This window comes from Strix uralensis, chromosome 6, assembly GCF_047716275.1.
Source record: "Strix uralensis isolate ZFMK-TIS-50842 chromosome 6, bStrUra1, whole genome shotgun sequence".
Taxonomy (NCBI): domain Eukaryota; kingdom Metazoa; phylum Chordata; class Aves; order Strigiformes; family Strigidae; genus Strix; species Strix uralensis.
The window spans coordinates 15,607,825-15,627,788 of NC_133977.1; the positions used below are offsets into that span (position 1 = coordinate 15,607,825).

The 19,964-nt window shown below is 37.4% G+C and overlaps 1 protein-coding gene across 11 annotated transcripts in view; it reads left to right on the forward strand.

Annotated features, from left to right (window-relative positions):
* Positions 1–19,964, forward strand: part of BMPR2 (bone morphogenetic protein receptor type 2) — a 114,846-nt gene that overhangs the window by 25,706 nt on the left and 69,176 nt on the right. The gene's annotated exons all lie outside the window — the stretch shown is intronic.

Consider the following 19,964-nt stretch of genomic DNA (forward strand, 5'->3'; position numbering starts at 1 on the left):
ATAACACACATCTATATCCTATTTTAAATTTAAAGAGCCTGTGACATTTCCCTCTCCTGCAGAATGGGCTGTATTTCTTCTTTCATGTTCTTGGACCAAAGTTGCATAGCTGGCTATCTAAACTAACCTCTTAAAACATGCACCAGACTGATGGACTTAATTTATGTCTGTTTGTAAAGCGTGATTCTTCTGGATATGAGATGAATGATTGTAACAAAGTAGAATATTATAATATTATAACTGAACACTTCAAATGTGAAACACTGTAGAATTTTGTAGAATAATTTAGTATTTGTGATGTGCAAAATGGCTTACAAGGTGTAAGCAGATAAGAGAAATTCTTAGTAATGCAAGATCCACATGATTAACTATTTAAGTTCATAAGACTTGCAGAAAAAAGTGCATCAGTTGCTGTGTATTTTTCCTGTAACAGCTAATATTCAAATCTGAATTTCCTTCCTCTACAGATATATTCATCTGCTTTCCAAGTGGAAATATTTGCCTGCTTATGTTTTCATATTTTTGTAACCATTTACATTATGTAGATTGAAAAGACGTTCTGAGTGATCAAACACCTTTTTTATCTTTCATTACTGTCAAAGTTCATTCTCATAAAACTAATTTAAGGTCATTTTGTTGTAATACAGTGTAATTGTCTTGCTTCATAATCTGTCTTTATTATATCAGCTCTGTTTGAAACTCTCCCTCTTCACGGTGCCTTTACGTTATCTTAGAGGAAGACCCGAGGTGTTTGCATTGGACTACAGCACAAGCAGTCTTGTATTTCATGGATGCTTGTGTATAAGGAAAGGCAAGTCTGATTATTGGCAACACTTGAAATTCCAAAGTCCACTGGTATTTGTCCAGGTCATTAGGAGTGAAGTTACTCAGGGTCAGCACAAAGAAGGAAGTAACAGATTACTGCTAAGAAATGGCCCGGAAATGTCTGTGTGAAGTAATTACATGCAGGAAGCTGTATGGGAATAGGAAGTCCGAAAGGCCAAAACTGGCCTATAAGATTTGGGGAGAATCCAGGCACCTATGACTAGCAGGCTCATCCTTGATTTTTCTCTTCAACTTAAAGGATGGTTGCCCAACAATCTGGATCTGTTGGGGTATTTTGGAGTGAGTTTATTTCCTCCCCCGCAAATAAATTTTTGTTTTCAAACACATAGTTACAGTAAATTCCTCTATGTTCTGCTTGGCTTCTAGGGGTTTCTAGAGGCTTGTCAGAGATGAGCATAAAATGGTTTTCAGGAAGGAAATCACATTGCTAGTAAATAATGCAATTAAATTTTAATGCAGAGAGTGCATGAGTGTCTTAATTTCTCTGGGACAGCTTCTATCATTCATAGTTACTGAAATAATGAATGTTTTCTCTGTAGTTTATTTAAAGGGGTCTTCAGAGAACCTCTTTGCATATTCTATCAAAATATATGCAGATTGACTACCCACAAGTCCATTCACTGAGCTATCAAAAATGTACTAAGGCACTTCAAAAGAACTGAGCCAAGTGAAGATTTTGTGTCCTGAAGTGATATCAGTACCGTAGCAGATTCTTCCTATTTCTCATTCTTTAAGAGGAAATCTGGAATTTCTTCATCTATTGGTAGACGTACTTGGTAATAGGTTGCTGTGAAGTAAGTGGTGTTGCCTTTCAGCTCCACAGAGGTTGAAGAATGAAGTGCTGTGGAATTTACTCTGTGAAGGCTTAGTAGTTTACTCTTCTTTGTACAACTCGATACTGTAATTACTCAATACAGAACAAGGCTACAGCTTAAACTTCTATGAAATTCCCATGAAACCACTGTGACAGTCAAGTCAATGATTTTAAGAATAATTTCCCTGTGAAAAAGTTCTTGGTTTTAATTCTTGGAAGCGTGGATAGTATCGCCCGTGGGATACTGAAACAATCAGCTGACAGTGAACATTCAGTCTGTTTTCTGAGACTCCTCCAGTCAGCATTTGGTGAGCACAAATTTCTATTTCAGTGATCTGACCATTGACTCCAAAGTATTTATTTCTTTGCATTTGTAGAATTGTCACATGTTTGATTTGCTTTTGAAGGAAGGAGTGAAGCCTAGGGTGCAGTTCTGTGGCAGTAAGTTGATCTAAGCCTTGAGCTGACAGGGATCACCTTTCTTGATTTCCACCTGCCTCCTATATGGCCTGCTAGCCAGTTGGCCTTGCCTTCTCTCCCCTGCCAGCACCAGTGCTTCGGTATGCAGAGAGACCCTTCAGAGAGCTGATTTTCCAAAAGTAACCTCCCCCTGCACCCCCAGTTTGTTTTTTCCCCAGATGGTCTCTCTGAATTGGTTCCCTGTGCAGTTTCTTGAGTGTCAGTGCTGGCTTAAGAGAAACAGCAGTAAGTAGGGGAGGGGAAAAGGCAAAATGATGCTAATCCTACTTCAGTTAGGTTTAAGAGGCAGCGTAATGGCCCCTGGAGAGAAAGAGTATTATTCCTGGATTACTGAATAACAGGGTTGTCTAGAGTTATTGAGCAGCTGATTAGAAAAAAATCTTTGTGTAACCACAAGTGGTCCACGGAGCACTAGAGAGTTAGTAGTTCACAACTGATGTGTGAAAACCATATTAATTTAAAACTGCATTGCCTCAATTAAAAGCTTGGCTTAAGGGTTGATGTTTTGGGAACTTCTTGTCTAAAGAGAGATAAATTTCTTTTTTTCATCCTCTATTCCCATTGGTAGTTTCCTTGATTTATAGGAGAAGGAGGCTTGTTTAGGGCTTGACAGTATTGTGCTTTTTAGTGAGCTTTGGGGCAGACTTTTTCTGTAAGGAGAAAGGAGCTGAATAGTTTTGAGTTGGTTGTGTGATACATTGACTTTTGTTATCTTTTTGAATTTCTGCAGTGATTTTTTTTTTTAACTGTTTCTGTCATGGGTAAATAGCAAGTGGTGTGAATGCATAAGTGTTGGGTTTTTTTCTTTTGTTTTATTTTAAAGGACCCATTTCTACTTGAGAAGCATTGCTTTGTGGTGCTTCCCAGCCCTTCCCTTTTGTTTCATGTGGGCCTCCCTAGAATGCTTAAATATGCTAATCCCTGGCAGCAGGAGGGTAAAGGCTTTTTAAACTTTTTGGTTTTCTGAGCCTTTGGTTACTTCAGATAATAAGAAAATGTAAATAATAAAGATATGTAAATGATGTGCATAATTATTTGCTAAGATGTATACTGCAGACATAGATTGCTTTTGAAAGACTTCTAGAATAAAGTGGGAGAGATAGTAAGAGATAGTAGGAGACTAATTTAAACAGCAAACTTGCAGAACTCTGAACTGTTTTAGCTCTAGTACTGAATTGTATTTGATGTCTTTTAAAGTGATAAGTGATGAAAAAAGCTAATGTTGCTGTTCTAAAATGAAATGATCAGTAAAATTTCATATAAGCGTATACCTAACCTATTTCTAATTTAAAGATTTCCTACTGAAGAGTTGCTTGTGACTATTTTTTTCCCCTCTTCCCATTTAATCTGTTGCTCTTTTTTGGATTATTTGGTAAAGTGATAGCTGCCTTATGGACACAAGCTGTTACTCTGTGGTTTTGCATCATGTTTGGATAAGCTGTAAGCATTACATACAGAAGAATGCAAGTAATATCTTAAAAACTTGAGATTTTAAGGAAGTCATTTGCATTTCTGAAGAAAATAAGGGAGTGATACAAACTAACTTGATGCTAGACGGCTCTATGATTTTTCTAGAGATATCAGTGTGAGATAGAATGAAGTGAAGGAAATAGACTATTGACTTTATCACTGTATGATCTATTGCAAACTTGCTAAGTATCAGGTTCGAAATCATAATTCTTTGGGACACATACAATGGAGAATTAACAAATCCTTAATGTTAAGCACTAAGTTAAGGATATGCTTATGTTCTGCTGAATGCTGTTCTTCAATGTTCAGCCAAACCAAGACATTTATCTTCTGTTCATAATAAATGGCTTAGATTTGCATGAAGTCAGATTTTTCTTGGTGCTTAATTGCTTTTGTATAAAGTAATGCTTTATAATGGACTTTTATACAGTTGGATAATTCTTTTTTTTAATGTGACCTGGTAAACAAATGTTTTTGGTAGTGAATTATGGACATTTTTAACAGGAGCTTACATGTACTAAGGTTATAATTGTCTATTCCAACCCTAGAGAAAGATGTCAATCTTTTCAAGATTGAAGGAGGTCATTGCTAGCAAAATGTTTTGTTGCTGTTGTTTTTAATGCAAGCTATTTCATGCCATTACCTTCCTGAAAAGAATATTGATTAATGACATTAAAGGATATTTAATTGCATTTAAAATTTTAAATTGCTTGACATCCATATTTGCATTTTAGTTGGGTAAGGTCCATTGTTGCTTTTCTATGAAAGTTGTGATTTGATACAGTTGGTTTCTCTTTAAAGGTGGTTGATACACATGCACAGGATAGAATAGGATGATAAAAAGGAGAAATACTCAATACATCTCTGTGAAAGAAAAATTTCTGGAGTTTTTTTTACACAAAATGCTGTATTTCTGACTTAGAGAGTCCTAAGCTGCTGATGCTTAGAAGCCAGAAAATTGTACTGGAAAATATTATATGTTTGTGTGTCTAACATCTGAAACTGGTCGGTATTGGAAATGATCCAAAAAACATATGCAACCTAAGTGTAGGGTTTCAAAAATATTCTACTCTGTTACTGGCACCAAGTGAATAGCTGGAGGGAGACTAATGTAACAGCCTGAAACCTTTTCATGCCCTGAGTGGTTAGCAGCTGAAATGCTTTTAACCAGCGGGATAATCCTTGTAAATGATGTGCATTGGGTCATTGGGAAAAACCTTTTGTCTCATACTGAAAATTAAGGTCTTCTGATCATTTTGCCCATACATTAAGAATGCTGAGAGGTCAGTGTTGCATGTTTTCCCTACTTTGTGTTAAACTTTACACAATGGATTTGTGCTACAAAAGAGTGGTGGTACAAATAAATAAGTATTGCAATTTTCAAAAGCACACAGTTGCCCAGTGAAGAAAGATGTGGAAGGTGAATGGCCTTAACCTGAAGCCTCATGCGTAGGGTGTGGGTTTTTGCCATGTTGTCACGTAGGCACTGGGTGCCATCCTGCTTGCAGTGGGGGAGGTCCAGTTTCCTCGCAGCTCCTTCGCTCTGCTGCTGCTGATCCTGCTGCTTTTCTGCTTCATTACGCTGATGTGGGCATTGTTGATGCCTTTTCACTCTCAGTCCCTCGGTCTGATTCAAAGGCTACTCTAGTATATCTAAAGGAAAAGGTCCTTCACCTCCTTCTCTCTCAAATATAGCCTGCATAGCAAATATTCGGTGGTGTGATTATGGAACTATGTTCAGCTGCACAGTTACAAAGACAGATTTAAATGAAATCCAGACTAAAATTTTAGTCCAGTTTGGTGAGAAAATGATAAATGGAATAACAGGTTTTTCATGATAGCAGCTTGGTAAATTATAGGTTGCTGGGTATTGTTAAGATGAGCAAACATTTCCGTCTCCTCCATGCTGTTAATTATGCAGAATCGGTGTCTCTTCTCAAATATCCGTACATATAAATCCTTATTTTTGCATTTCACAGGTGTTAATTTGTATATCTTTCATAGTCTGAAATTAACAAAGTGAGATGATGTTAGTGCAACCTTTTCTTCAATACCATATGGTGGGTTGCTAATTCAATTTAAAATTAGTGATATCTAATACACAAAATCATTATTTTATATAAATTTATTTTGTATAAATGTGGTTTTGCATTTCAGTTGACAGCAGTTATGCACAAATTGAAAAATAATTTGTGATTAGTGCAGGAATAGATTGGCACAGCAGTGGTAACCTAGACAGTGCTTTACCACTTCTGGGCAGATGGACTTCTTATCTGCTGCCTTCCGGCATCTTTTCTCTTGAACCCTTTGCCCTCCCTTCTTGTACTCTCGTCCTGCTCCTTTGTTTGCTGTTCAGATTTCCCACACCCTATTTGTGCCATTACTACTGTATTTAATTAAATGTTTTGCCTTTGCAAAATTATCCAAATGCAGTGCTTCATTGAACAACATGCTATGAAATGCCTTTCATAGGAAGGAAAGTCTTCTTGCCAAGAGTCAGCTGGAGAGACCCGCACCCCCCTTCCGTCTCTCCCAGCAGTGGGGAGACATTAGATGTTATCTGTAGCTTTTATTATGACTCCACTTTGTGCTTGTTAAAGCTCATCCACATCTTTTATTAGGTACAGTCTCTTGCTGTATTTATGTAATAACAATGTGAAACCCGTGAATCTGGTTCCCCTGTTCAGTTGTGCATGCTCAAGCAGTAACCTTCTCCTTTACCTTGGGGAAATGCTTGCTCCATTTGGACAAGGCTTGCCTGGGTGGAGAGAGCAAGTGCTGGTCCTAACCTAGGATTTACTTGGTATGTTCATTAGATATTACAAGCAGAATGTCTTTTAATGTAAGCTTTGAAGAGTAAGTGCCTTTGCTAAATACTGCATATTTACTGTGTATATATAATTTATGTGTGTAAAACAAAAGACTTGCGGTGAGAACTGCTTTCAACATGAGATGGTAAAGAGAAGTATCAACGGTAAAGGGAGTAGACTTCTTCCATGTTAGTTTTGAGCTTGGACAGTGCTGGCATTGAGCCTGAGGAGACGGGATTCTTCATTGGTTAATTACTGATAATTTACTAAAGTTACACTTTTCAGATGTAGCGTGGCTGCCAGTGGGATCTGAATGTATGGTTTCATGCAGGTGTCTCCTGTGCACCAGTGATTTTTTTGAAAGGAAATGTTTTGGGCCTTGTTAGCAAAGATTTAGGTTATATCCTGTAATATCATAGTAGGTCAAACTCAATTAAATTATAATTTTAATAAAGTTTGCAAATTACTGTAAAGAAAAGTGATATTTCTTTCCAAATAAATAAACTCCTAACCCAAACACAAAAGTCCTACTGGATAACTAAATAAGGGAGAGCACTTTCTGTGCACAGTTCATTATATTCTGGGGTTTTTTTGGTTTTTTTTTTTTTTTTTTTTTTTACTTGAAGCTAAATGTAGAGCAGCTTGGAAGCAGAGAAACTGCTGTCTATTATATAGTTAGGTTGTACTGTAATCTTTTGTTTTTTTTTTTTTTTTTTTAAACAAGGTTGTAGTCAATCAGAAAAAGAAATAATCTAAAATATGGATATGAAGCATGAAAATTACTGTAATTTAAAAAATGTGAAAGTATGAGTGGACATTACATTCTTGAGCAAATTCTATTGAGTAGTGTCACTAATGTATTATTGTCGTGTTTCTTTAGTTGAAAACTTTGATGCTTGTTTAAAGGAAAAATCTCCTCCTGTCTTGTAGAACTTGGTTCCTGTCATAGTGATTTGCCCTATCAGTGATGCTTAGAAAAGAAATCAGAACTTTACTACTACTGATTTTTTTTTTCCCCAAGTATTAAATAGGTAGCTGGATATCTGACAATTTAAGTTAGAAGGGTTAAGGGTTTCTTTTGCATCAAATGTTAGCTGACTTGAATAGCACTATATGTAAACTTTGTTAATTGTTATAATGTATTAGTGCTTGCTTTTCCTGGAGAAGATTTGAAGTGACATTGGATTAGCTCAGATAAAGTCTGGGGTATACGATATTCTAGAATGTCTGCTTGTCTCTTTATTTTGGAAGTGAAAGCCCTGCTGTCAGGCGCAGCTTTGCCGGCGGTTCTTGTCTGTTTGATGAAGGCTGTTTGCAGTGCTGGCGAGGCGGCTGCAGTGCTGGGGAGTTGCCAGGACCTCGTTAAGGGCAGCTTGGACCCGAGCCAGGCATTCAGGGCAGGGGAGCCTCAGCATTTTCTCTCCCAGCGAAGAGAAGCAGTTCAAAAAGGGAGGGGAAGAAAGAAAAGACCACTTCACCCGTCAACTGCTGTGTTTTATTGTGCTAAAGGGGTTAGCTAAGTTCTTGGAAATAAACTCAGGCCGTAACTTCTGCTAGCTGTTGTGAAAGTTGAATGTGTTCCCTCCTGTCCCTCGCCTTTTTCCTTTGCGTTAGTGAGACGCAATAACCGTAACAGGACGTTCAAAGGTCTTCCCGTACTCTTAGTAAATTGACTTCTCTGGTGCTCTATTCTAAACCGAACGAGAAATAACATATCTTAAAGATGTAAACATCACCACCTTAGAAAAATATGGCCTAGTTTTCACAAGTTCCCATTCTTTGCAAGCTGTAAATTATTTCTTAAAAATACATATTTCAATCCATTCCTTTTCTTAAACAATAAATGATTGAAATAATCATTTCTATAAGACACAAAGCTATTTTTTTGCTAATATTGAAAGTTGTCTGTAGCAGTTATGGGGAAAACGAGGTAATTTTATAACTTTTTGGAGATATTAAGAAACTGGGGCAACTGTGTTTTAAGAGATCAAAAAGAACACTTTCTGAAATGAAGTTCTGCTAGACAGAAGAATCTTCACCTCTGATGCCACTTTTTTCCTTATGTATTGAACTTATGATTTTGATCTGGGTAACAAGGCTTTCTAAAAAACACAGTAGCTCTGAGCAGCACCAATATGAAAAGCTTTTCATTTAAGTGCTACCCTGCTGAATGTTTTGAACAACTAAGATGCAAAACTGTGCCCTCAGATACCTGTGCAAAGGCAACACGATAATTTAGTGTAGTTGAGCCATTGTAATGTGAATTGGTTTTAGCAATGGATTGGATGAGTGTGTTACATGTATGTGTCTGGATCTGTCTCTTCTGTCTTTCTCTTGCATTTTTATCCAAAAGTGCCCAAAAAGATTTCGGGGAGGGGAGGGGGAAGCATGAAAATAAGTTACAACCTGCGGCCAGCCAGGGCTGTCGGCTGTGAGAGGTACTATTTGCTCATGTTAGCTGACTTGTTTTGCAAATTTGCAAAACCAACTTTTTTCCAGACTTTTCTTTAGAAATTACAGTCTCCTCATCAGTTTAATAGTTTATTTAGGAAAACGATGGCATTCTTAGCACAGCTGGGGAAACCTCTTCTACCTGAAGAAATAAATGGTGGCTTTTGTTGATGGTTGTACTGGGTATATGGCAAAATTTATGCAGTGCTGTTTTGTGTTTTGAGAACAGAACCTGATAATGAGTCAGAATATTCATAAAACTAACACATGGCCCCTCAGACTCCTCAGGACTCGTGATTTCAGCAAAACCCTTTTGTGGAGATGCGGTAGACAGACTGTCATGCAATTTACTGTTTGAGACGTAGTTATTTTTTTGTAACGCAGGGAGCATGTCTTCAAGGTATGTATTTGTTACAATTCTTCAGATGCTGGGCTTATTTAAGCTCAAGGAAGTGCTGCTGAAGGAGATACAGTGTAGTGAAGGAGACTGTATGCTAGTGAAACACTGCTGTTTGTACAGCTGCAGATCAGTTGATAGAGACATAAAGAAGCAGGCCAGAATGGGGATCTGAATACTCCTATATTGTGTGAAAACTGTACACATCCTTAGTTAGCTGGGTTGACTATGAAGGAGAGAAGCAGCCTGTCCCATGCTATGTTGTTAATCATTTTCTGGGAGTGGGGCAATGCAAGCAGCAGTGCTGCTGAGGGGTTACAGTTAGCTTTTGAAACAACATTTGTTTTACAATGCAGATAAATTGTCTGTGGTGTCTGAAAGAAAACGTGCTGCTTATTTGCAAAGGGTTTTAGAATTGCTGTAAGGATTGCACAGATTGATGTTGAGTCAGTGCAATGGTACTGTCTTTTGATAGTAAATCTTAGAAATACCGGGAGAAATAAGAGTAGAGGGATGAACACTTAAGTAGTCAGCTGGCACATCAACATATAGCTGATATTTGAGGTAGAGGGAGTTGATTACAATTTCTTGTAGAATATTGGTTTAATTTTTAGAGGGTGCTAGCCTCAGAGAGGGGAGCATGTACTGATGGCTGTTACTCTCTGTAGATTTCTTTTCAAGAAATGGTAGTTCTGCAAGTATTTAAAGCAACATAGTCAAAAGATAAAAATTGGATATATTGCTGACCAAGCTGCAAACCTCAGATTTTTCCCTCCAGTCTAAAAAGGTAAGTTGCTTTGAATATTTAGTATGTTAATACTAAAGCTATTCAACAGTTATTGATAATAGTATGTAGAAGTATCACTGACCACTGCAGCTTATTTGTTTAGTAATGGCAAAATGGGTCAAGTACAAAATAAAATTAAAAATCATCACAGAAGCTTTTGTTGTTGACTTTTTTCCCTAAGCTTGAAAATTACATATATCTTTCATGTTTATCTCAAAATATTTGTTTGATAGTTTAGAAGGTTGTGGCTTTGCTTGAAATAATCTAAATCATGCTGCAGGTCCTTAGAGCCATATTTTGTGACCTGGAAAGTCTACAGCCATGGGTTCTGCATGCCATCATTATACCTAAAAGTAGCTGAGATAGTTAGAAGGAAGTAATTTTATTAAAGTTTTGCTTTTATCACAAAATATCCATAAATGAGAAGTGATTTCCTTGAACTTTTTTAGATTCTGCCCCCCCCCCCCCCAAAAAAAAAAAAAAGTTTTAAAGATTCTGAATCATTGAGCTGAATCATCTCTAGCTAAAGTTAGGCAGACTAGTATGTGTGGCATATTTCTTTGCCTTGATGGCATGCCAGAAATGTGCAATCAAATTTGCATGTCTGGATTTGCATTTAGTAACTAAAGCTCCATGTATATAATTTAGAAAATAATTTTTGTTTAGATATTTAAGAATTTAGGCAACAATTTAAGAAATGTTTCTGGTTGTTATTGCTGTTGATGCTAGTCTCTCAATTGCTTGCAGGTTAGATACTGATACTGCTTGAACTTTTTCTCAGACCTGAACTTCCTATCATAGGACATCTATCAGAAATTGCAGACACTCCCTCACGATGTTTAAAAATGAAAATTACTATTCAAGAAGAATAATTAAAATTACTTCTTACTCATTTGTCAAATGATGATGGCAACTTAAACCTTTTCATTGCACTTTCCCCACTAGTGACTGTCAGATTCCTCACTGCAATAGATGGACATTATAGGGACTCCAGATAACTGGCAGCCGAGGATATTTTGAATGTTAAGGCCCAGGGCTCTAGAAGGGAAGTACAGATGTGCATTCTATGTAGTATTTTTCAAATATGGCCTGGACAATACTAATTAATTACTTGCCCAGTATGTTTCCCTACATTATTTATTTTCTTTTCAGAAAGAGAATTCATACTGTCTCCATTTTCTTATTCTTGAGTTCTTTGAGAGGTGTGCCAAGGAAGCCCGAGCGTTTGGGGTCAGCTAGGAAATGGCTTTTCTTCCACTCATAAGAGCTGAGCCATCTGTCAACTATAGCAGAAATTTGCAATAAAAACTAGAGACAGTATTCTCTGATGTATTGGTACTTGTTTTCATTTATGTGAACTGGAGGACAAAGGGTTGAATCTCCAGGGCATAATGATGCTACTAGTACATAACCATAATGCTATCTGAAAATCAAGGCTTGCAGGAATCCTGTAAATGCTGGCATCTGTGCCTGCCATAAGCAATGGTAAATTGCTTGTCTTTTCTTGCACTCCTGCCACTTCATTCAGGCCAGGAAGGTGCAATAAATATCAGAAGTTCACCTTGGAACTAAGGGATGGCTTCTGCAAACTCAAAAAGGGATTAGACAAGAGCTAGATGAATGTCGTCCTAATTATTTTTCAGATTAGGGCCCAAACCAGAGAATCTATCAGGAATTTTAATTGTTTTTTCTTCCATGTGCTTTTGGCAATGGGAATACAATGGAGAACTGATGGATTTTGATGGAGTGTTAATTTTTACTTGAATATTATAATGGTGGTTATAGTGGCACCAAAACGATCTTTTGGTTGTTCTTGCTTCTGTAATGATGAATTTCTTGCAGAACAGTGGAACCAATGAATAAAATTCAGAATGATATGTCATTCATCCCTGGATGGTTGTATAAAAATATAAGCCACTGGTGCCTTTATGTCAGTCTTCTGTCTTTTCCTAGAGGTAAAACAACCCTGGATTAGTTTACAATCTTCACAGTACTTTCCACTCCCCCCCCCCCCCCCCCCTAATTATTACTATTTTCCAAGATTTTGATTCAAGGATCAAATTGAATCTAGGTGGTTAGGCAGATTTGATAGGCAGCAGGTATAGTGAAACATTACAAAACACTCTGGACGCAGTGTAGTGAGTCAAAGAGCTGGGCTACTAGAGAAATCTCCCGTGAAGAGTGGAATTCTGTCTCTGCTGAAATATGTGTCAAAACTGCCGTTGACTTTAATGAGGTCAACCCTTGGGTTGTAAAGGGACTTGAATAAATACCTTGTGTAATTCTTTTCTTGTTCCAGTGACGTTTCACATAGGCATTTGGGTACAGATGTCATGATATTGATTGTTTTATTTGTTTTCAGAACTGCGAAAATAAGTGGATTTATCTGAGTCTGTGTGGTCTTTGCAAAAGCAAATTCTGAGGCAGATGTCCCTGCTAGTCTTTGGAGGCTTTGTAGGAGAGAGAGGAACCTTATAAAAAGCAAGATAGACATGGCATTTTGTTCCATCTGGAATCTGAGTGTGTTACATCAAGGAAGCTTCAAGAACTGCAGTTGCTATAGTGATGCTTGCAGTGATGTTTTTCAGTTCTTATTTTCTTTGAACACATATAAAAAGTGAAGCTTAAGAAAATAAAAATTGACAGCCTCAGACTCATTTAGTTTTAAATGGTGGCTTGTGTAGAATCTTTTAAATCAATTTATGCATATCAAGAAAATGGTATAAAATGAAAAGAATGTCTGTTCTGTTCATCCTACTGCCAAGAGTAAGTTTTGGTTTTTAATAGACAAAATTCTTGATTCTTTTAAGATACTGCTTGTGCCAGTGTAAGGTTAGTGTTAGTGTATGCTTCAGCAGAAGGTGATGGGGGTGTGCTTGCATAGATCCCATAAGATTCAATTGTTCGTAATGCTTTATAAACAGACACTGCTGTGAGGAGCTTATGTCTGATTTTAGATTAAAACACAGCAATACACTGCATGTTGCACTTATTCCATTTCCTCCCCTGTTCCATTGCAACTGGTCTTGGCTGGGAAGCCCATCAGCTCTGCTGAAGAGGAGCAGAGAGACCTCCGCAGTGTTTCTCAGCTTCTGCCCTGACATCATCTCTGACTCTTAACACTGCTATTTGGCGCTTGGCTGGAATTTAACAACTTTAGTACAATTCAAGTAAAGTGTAAATGGTTACATGTGTATACTAAAAGTTATAGAAGTGAGAAATGTGGATTAGATCTGGTGATGGGACAAGCTCTGGCAGATTTGGGAGTGTTGTGCTTGCCAGAGGTCCTCTGAGAGCCGCCATGCTGGTATTAAGTAGGAGGTACTTTTAAGTAATCTTTCTTTTGGCTGTAAAATCTCTCGTGTCTAATAAGCACTTTTTCTTTCCATTCTGCTGTCTCTCACCTCTACCCAGCGAGCTTTCATTGAACTTTTAAGAAATTAGTATCCATGAGGTCTTTACTTTTCTGTCAAATTTGATTGAAAATAGCAAGAAGGCAGTGTTTTATGATGGGCGGGAGAGGTGGACAGAGCCTAAAAAAAGAAATTTTGCTCTCTTACCGATTCATGTCTCTGAGTTACAGAGCAGACCTGGTTAAGGAGGGAACAAACCAATATGGGAGAAACCTCCACTGCCGTCATTCTGACTGCAGCCCCGTGCCTGTCAGTTGATGAATGCGTATAGGTCTGAGCTCTTACTGTTCTGTTTGTGGGTTTGGTAAGTGGGCTCACCAGGGTACTTCTACAGGGGGTGCTCATGCCAGTCGCATTACTGTAGCCCTGAGAGGTCTCTAGAATGTGCTCACCTTCCTTCCCCCTAATTCTGGAGTTACACAAGTGTTAGCCCATGAAATGACAGAACAAATTATTTCCCCTGAATAGGGACTTTGATAAGCACTTTGTAGTAATAGGCAACATGACAGTAACTAAGACAGTTTTGATCTTTCTTATTTTAATATTTTTGATACATTTTTGGATGAAGGCATGAGCTGGTTCCTGTCTCAGTTTATTTGTAGTCAGAATAAAGACACAGTGTAATGACTCAGGGCAAAAAATGCCAAAGTGTGAAGGTCAGGTCACAGGCTGAAGAATGCCAAAGACAGACACAATGGGGGGGGGTTGGGGGTGTTGTTGGTACTTTTTTAATGGTTAAAAAAAGGGGAACTCATTTCTTCATTGTGGACTTAACATTGTGATAGAAATTAATTTCAGCACAAGCTTGGATTAAAAGAAGAGAGTGACTTGGCAGCTGCTCATAGGAATTGTGCTGTATATATAGAGAGTGACCTAGAAAAGGTGTATTGGTGCTTATGGGAGAAACTGGCATCTGCTATCAAATGCATCTCGGGGGGTGCAGGCAAGGAATAAGCAGATTGAAAAACTCAGTGAGAGACTGAATGCTGTAGGACTTTGAAAGGTAAGACAGGAAGTACAATGAGGTTAAGCATTAAGGGGGGAAATAGCAAGACAGAGAACCTTACCACCTGAAGGGTGTGAAAGGGACATCGAAGGGAGCATAATAATGAACTCTGTGCTGGGGAAAACCTACCTCTGGCTTTAAATGTTGTGGGAAAGATTCTGCACTCACTGTTTCAGTAGCTCTTAAAGTCCAAATACTACTATTATAATGGTGGTATTTTATGAGTAAGCTCTTCAGTGTATTCAGAGATTACTGAATTTCCTCATACTTACATTGTCTGTATTTTTCAGTTGCAAGTTACTAATTCTGCAAAGCCTGTGAACTGTCAGGTCTTGTTAACATTCTTCTGTAATATTGAAAATACCCTCAAACTTGATTTTCGTATAGAAAAAGCAATTCTTTTTGTTTAGAACTTTTGTTTACATTTTTCCTTTGCTTCCTTATTTGGTTTTGTATTGAATTGAAAGAGCTTCAGCTGAAGGGAATGGTGGCTTTCTGCTGAAAGACTTACTTCTATAGTTTATGTACTCATTCATTGGGTAGAGGAAGCTTAGTCATGGCTGAATTAAATTCCTCTTTTTTTCATCCATGGAGTGCTCCTTTCCCTCCGTGACTGCTGGTCCACTGGCTCGCTGTCACTGATGGGAGCAGTTGCACATTTCCTCTGTTGGACTTTCTTAATTTTCCTTTGCTATTACCCTACAAATATAATCTTGGCCTGGATTTCTGTTTTCTTGTTTTGAGTTCTGTTCTCCTCTTCACATAGAAGAGACTTAACATATCTGCCAACATTTTCATTATTTTCTTCTAATTTTGCATCGATACCCGTGTTGTACGTCCTTATGGTCCAGTGTTCTCAGAGAGCACTTATGTCATACTAATTAGAGAGGGGGAAAGGATTAATGGAGCTGAGCATGAGCTGCTTTTTTTTCCTCCATGATTCTGTTGTTGGGAGCTTCTTTAATTTCTGTTAGTGTTTTCTGGTCCCTGAATAATAGTGACTGGGTAATGTTAAAACCCACATCAATCAAAGTATTTCCTGTTTTGTCATCCTCATTGTCCTCAGTGACGTGCAACTATGATTTAGAAAAAATAAGATGTAGTGGAAAATACAGCTTTTAAATAGAAAGAAGCCAAAGGTGGTGTGAGTGAACTTGTGTGTAGACCCTCTTAGCAATCTTTACTTGTGTGGATGGATAGGGAGGAGGATTTCAAGAGCTTTTATATAAGAGTGAAAAAAGCTTGCAAACCTGAGAGGTTTACCTTTCAGTATTATGGGATACAGACAGCAAGCAAGATTTGGAGAGTAACCACATGGTAAACAATCTGAGGATAAAACTGTGGTAACCTTACTTTCTTTTAACTACTCTGCCTCCTTCAGACAGAGCATTTGAAAACTGTGAATGGCTGTTGTTTCAGCTCCTGCGGAGGATGTTCAAAGACCTTTAAGTCCCCAGAAGGTGAGGAAGAGAATACAAACTAGAGAAGCAGCAAGTAGGGGAGGAATAATCTCTTTAAAAGCTTTCTGAAAAGCCATGCTTTGAATAACTGGTGCATATTTATATTTATGTAGCTACCCCTAGGCAGTCAGTCCTCTCTTGACTGACTGTGAAATTCTGACTTTGGCTTTTTCTTCTGAAATACAGAGGCCATATCAATAGCTAGAAACTGCTATCAAGATGATCCTGTTTTTCTTCCCGTACAGGAATCCTAGGATTCAATATGTAATTCCAAATGACATACACTGAGTTGGTGTTAGTCAAAGTAAACCATATGGAGCAAAAAATGCCATGTCCATACTTCTGATAACAAGATACAGCTCCACTCCGTCTGGTAAAATTACGATTTTTACCAACTACCAGAGAAATTAACTCACTTGGTCACTAGTCTTGGGTTTCCTTCAGTGTCATCTGAAAGGAGTGGTTTTACCAGATGAATGAATCACTACTGTAATTTCCTTCCACATCTGAATTTTCTTTATAGTTAATAAATCTTGAATTTCCTTTATAGTTGTATCAAGCTGGAGTGATGCAGACATTCTCCCATTACCAGTAGTGCAACTCATAAAGATGTTGGAAGAACATGATGCTGAAGTGTTAGTAAGATGTTAGTAGAAAACAAAAGGCATTTCCTGTTTTTTGGTAAGCAAAGCTGTAAACACTTCAGTATGCTGGGTTCCACTGCTTTCCTGTTTAGTGCTCAGTCTCCCGTCAGAATAATAATTCTTTCTCATAGCCTTAAGGAGGAAAGTGTTTGGGTATAACAAACTATTTGAAAACTCTTTAAGTAAACAAAGACACTATATTTATTGAGGGCTATTGGAAGTTTGTATTTTGCTAATTTTTCTCCATGTGAACTGAAAAGCTGTTTGTAAACGTTTTGAAGATAAACCTGTAACTTCCAAATTGTTCAAGTTTTCTCTTGCCATGATTTTATCCTAGCATCTGATAAGACATGAATTTTGGCAGTAAGGTTTGGGGAGACTGAAAAGTCAAGCCTTCACTGCACAGCATCCTCAGCTCTGAATGGCAGCGTTTTGTAATTCACTTCTTCATTTTGTCAGGTTTTACTGTAAATGTAATTTGTAACTTAAGATTTTTTAAACCAGCATGCAATTTATATTCCATAAGTTCCATTTTTTATGTGTAATAAATAAAATAATGAGTTAGTATCACATTATCCTGCTATGCCCTTCTCTCTGGCAGCAATGGAGTATTCCTGAAAGTGCTTTCCAAGCAAGCTAGCTGCCTACAGTCTGTGATAATCAGCTGTAATGGCACATAGGCAGCTGGTTTGCTAATCCTTTGATTGCAGTATTAATTCATCTCAGAGATTCTGAAAACCTGTCTGATCCTGTAAATGTGTTTAGTGAATATTGTAGAATAAATTAATTCTTGCCTTAAGACTCTAAAACACATATTCAGGTTATGAGTTGTGTATTTTCATTGTGCTTCTGGGTTTTTCCCTTTTTTGATAGTTGTTTATGTTAGAAGAAAAAGAAGTTCTAAAACTGTATCGCAGAAAAGTTGCACTTGATTTAACATTGGAAGGATTTGTATTTTAATCACCAGAAATTGTTCTTATCTGGCTTATCACCATGTCAAGTAATTCTGGCTCAGATCAGGATCTCTTACTTAGAGATTGCAAATAAGATTTCCATTATACAGATCTATTAAAAAGAATGGGAAACCTACTTTGTATGTATGTATGGCTTATTTAAAATCCAGTATTCTGTACAACACTGTATTTTTGATAAAGAAACATAACTTTAATAATGCACGTGCAAACAGGAGTGTTTTTCCATGTTATACTTTAATTTTTATAAAATGGAGCCAGTTTGTAGAAAACAAGTACATGAATTAATAAATCTGATCTGAATTTCTGTAAAGCTGCTATTTAAATGTTTACTGCAAGTTATATTGCTTTCTACTGTTTCTAGTTCAAATTAAAGAGAAAAACTTACTTTAGTCTGTTCATAAACTATAACATTCTCAGTAGTGCCTGTCATAGTGCTTGATCATAGCTTTTTTTTCTAGAGACATCTAAACCAACTAACTAATAGTTGTTCAGTGTCCCTATAATAAATGTATGTACCACTTTGTGTAAACTCTTTCAAAAAAAGTAAAAATGTAGAGGAAGAAAGCTCTTTACTGGTAAATTCTGCCATTGTGAAGCCTCTAAATTTTTTTTCTTTGTTAGATGAGATTTGTCTTTGTCTTTCTTCATTCCTTATTAGTCCTGATGCCAAGATATATTTGTGCTTATTTCCTGCCCTTAAAGCATGTCTGATTCAGAACAAGTATGAACTCTAAAAATCGTGGACTGAAGCGCTTATTGTATCTGTGTCTGTGATAGAGAGCTGCCAGTGTGCATGGGGAAGCCCCTGTGCAGTCTGGCTCTGTGCTTACCCCTGGAACAGCTGGTTGGTGGGTTAGGCTCACTAGTGACCCAAAGAACCTGATGTTTTCTGCTCACACTGCATGTTGTGTCTTGTGAGATGTTTTAACCTGTGCTACCTGCGGTATATATATAGGGCGAGGAGTTAAGCATAATTGTAGTCATCGTCCTTAGGTGTGTAATGCAAAATGTTAAACAAGTTGATGACAGTCTTTCCTTTGAGTGTCTATATTTTGGGAGTGTCCTTTTCCATGTTTCCTGTCATTAGCATCAACAAAGATCATTAAAAACAATCTTCTACTGTTTAAAATGATATTTTTTTTGTTGTTTTGTTTCCTTGTCCCCAGAAGTTTTCCTTTGGTGTGATGTACTGTACTTCAGTATGTGGAAGCCAGTCCTTGAAACAAAAGTGTGTTCAGTAATCTGGGCATGTCTGCATGTACCAACCATACCCTTTTTAACCAGAAGTTAATGAAGATCTTGTCTTGACTAGACTCTGATTTTTCTGACTATACAAAGTTTGTAAAAGTTAGCTTGTATCACCCTTAGCTGGTAAAGTTGTTATTGGTACAACAAAGATTTAAATGGGAAAGAATAAATGCATAATGAAAATGTATGAATTGATTTTAAACAGTGTAGTGCTGTGCCCATAAATTTCTAACAATTTACTGTAACACCAAGAAATATATGAACAGTGACCTCTGTTCAATGGGCTGATAACTCTGAAGTCTCCAGAAGCAAAAGTCAGTATCTGGTTTTGCCCAGTTCAACAAACACCCATAAATACCTTTAGCTCACAATTCTTTCCATACCTTCTCTCAGTTAAGGAACACATAGTCGGAGTGTTTGAAGTAGGTCCCAAGTTCCTGCAGCAGCCCTCAATCTCTTACTAGTCCTTGATAATACTCCATCCTCTGCATGAATTGGCTTTTACCTTGCATTGGCTAAATTAAGGTGCTGTCATGTTGACCATGCTCTTCACTCAAGGTGTGACGATGGTTTGTGGGATATTCTGTGGCATACCATTAAATGCCTTGAAGATAAAAACTTGAGATGTTTTTGAACTTAAATTCTTTGAGGAATTCTGAAAAGGTGAGAGGCTTGATACCCTCATAAAGCATATCAGAGTGGAAGCTAGTTTCTGCCTTTTGCTCCTCTTGTCATTTTTTTCAGAGTTTTAAGATTTCAGAGCCAAATAGATTATGCTTCAGTAGTCAGTCAAAAGATAATGTCTATTACTGAGGGCAAAATATGATTGCAGTTTTGGAACGCAGTTTCCTTGTAGCTTCAGATCACAGAACATCTGCCAGTTTTCAAATGTTTCAGCACACACCAGTAGTGTAAGCTCCCTAAAAATGTTTATAGGAAGAATTTTTGTAATATACTGTAAGAGACAGGCTGTATGGGTTCTATCTTTCTCCAAATTTAAATTACTGAAAAGTTTTCAAGAAAATGTTTTAGTAATATACGCAATAGAAATGGCATCCCTGCTTGCTAGAAAAGTGAGTATATTACATGTGTTACGGGAATATCCAGTAACAGACACTTTTTCAAGGGAATCTAAAGTAGACTACAATAATTGATTTTGCTCTG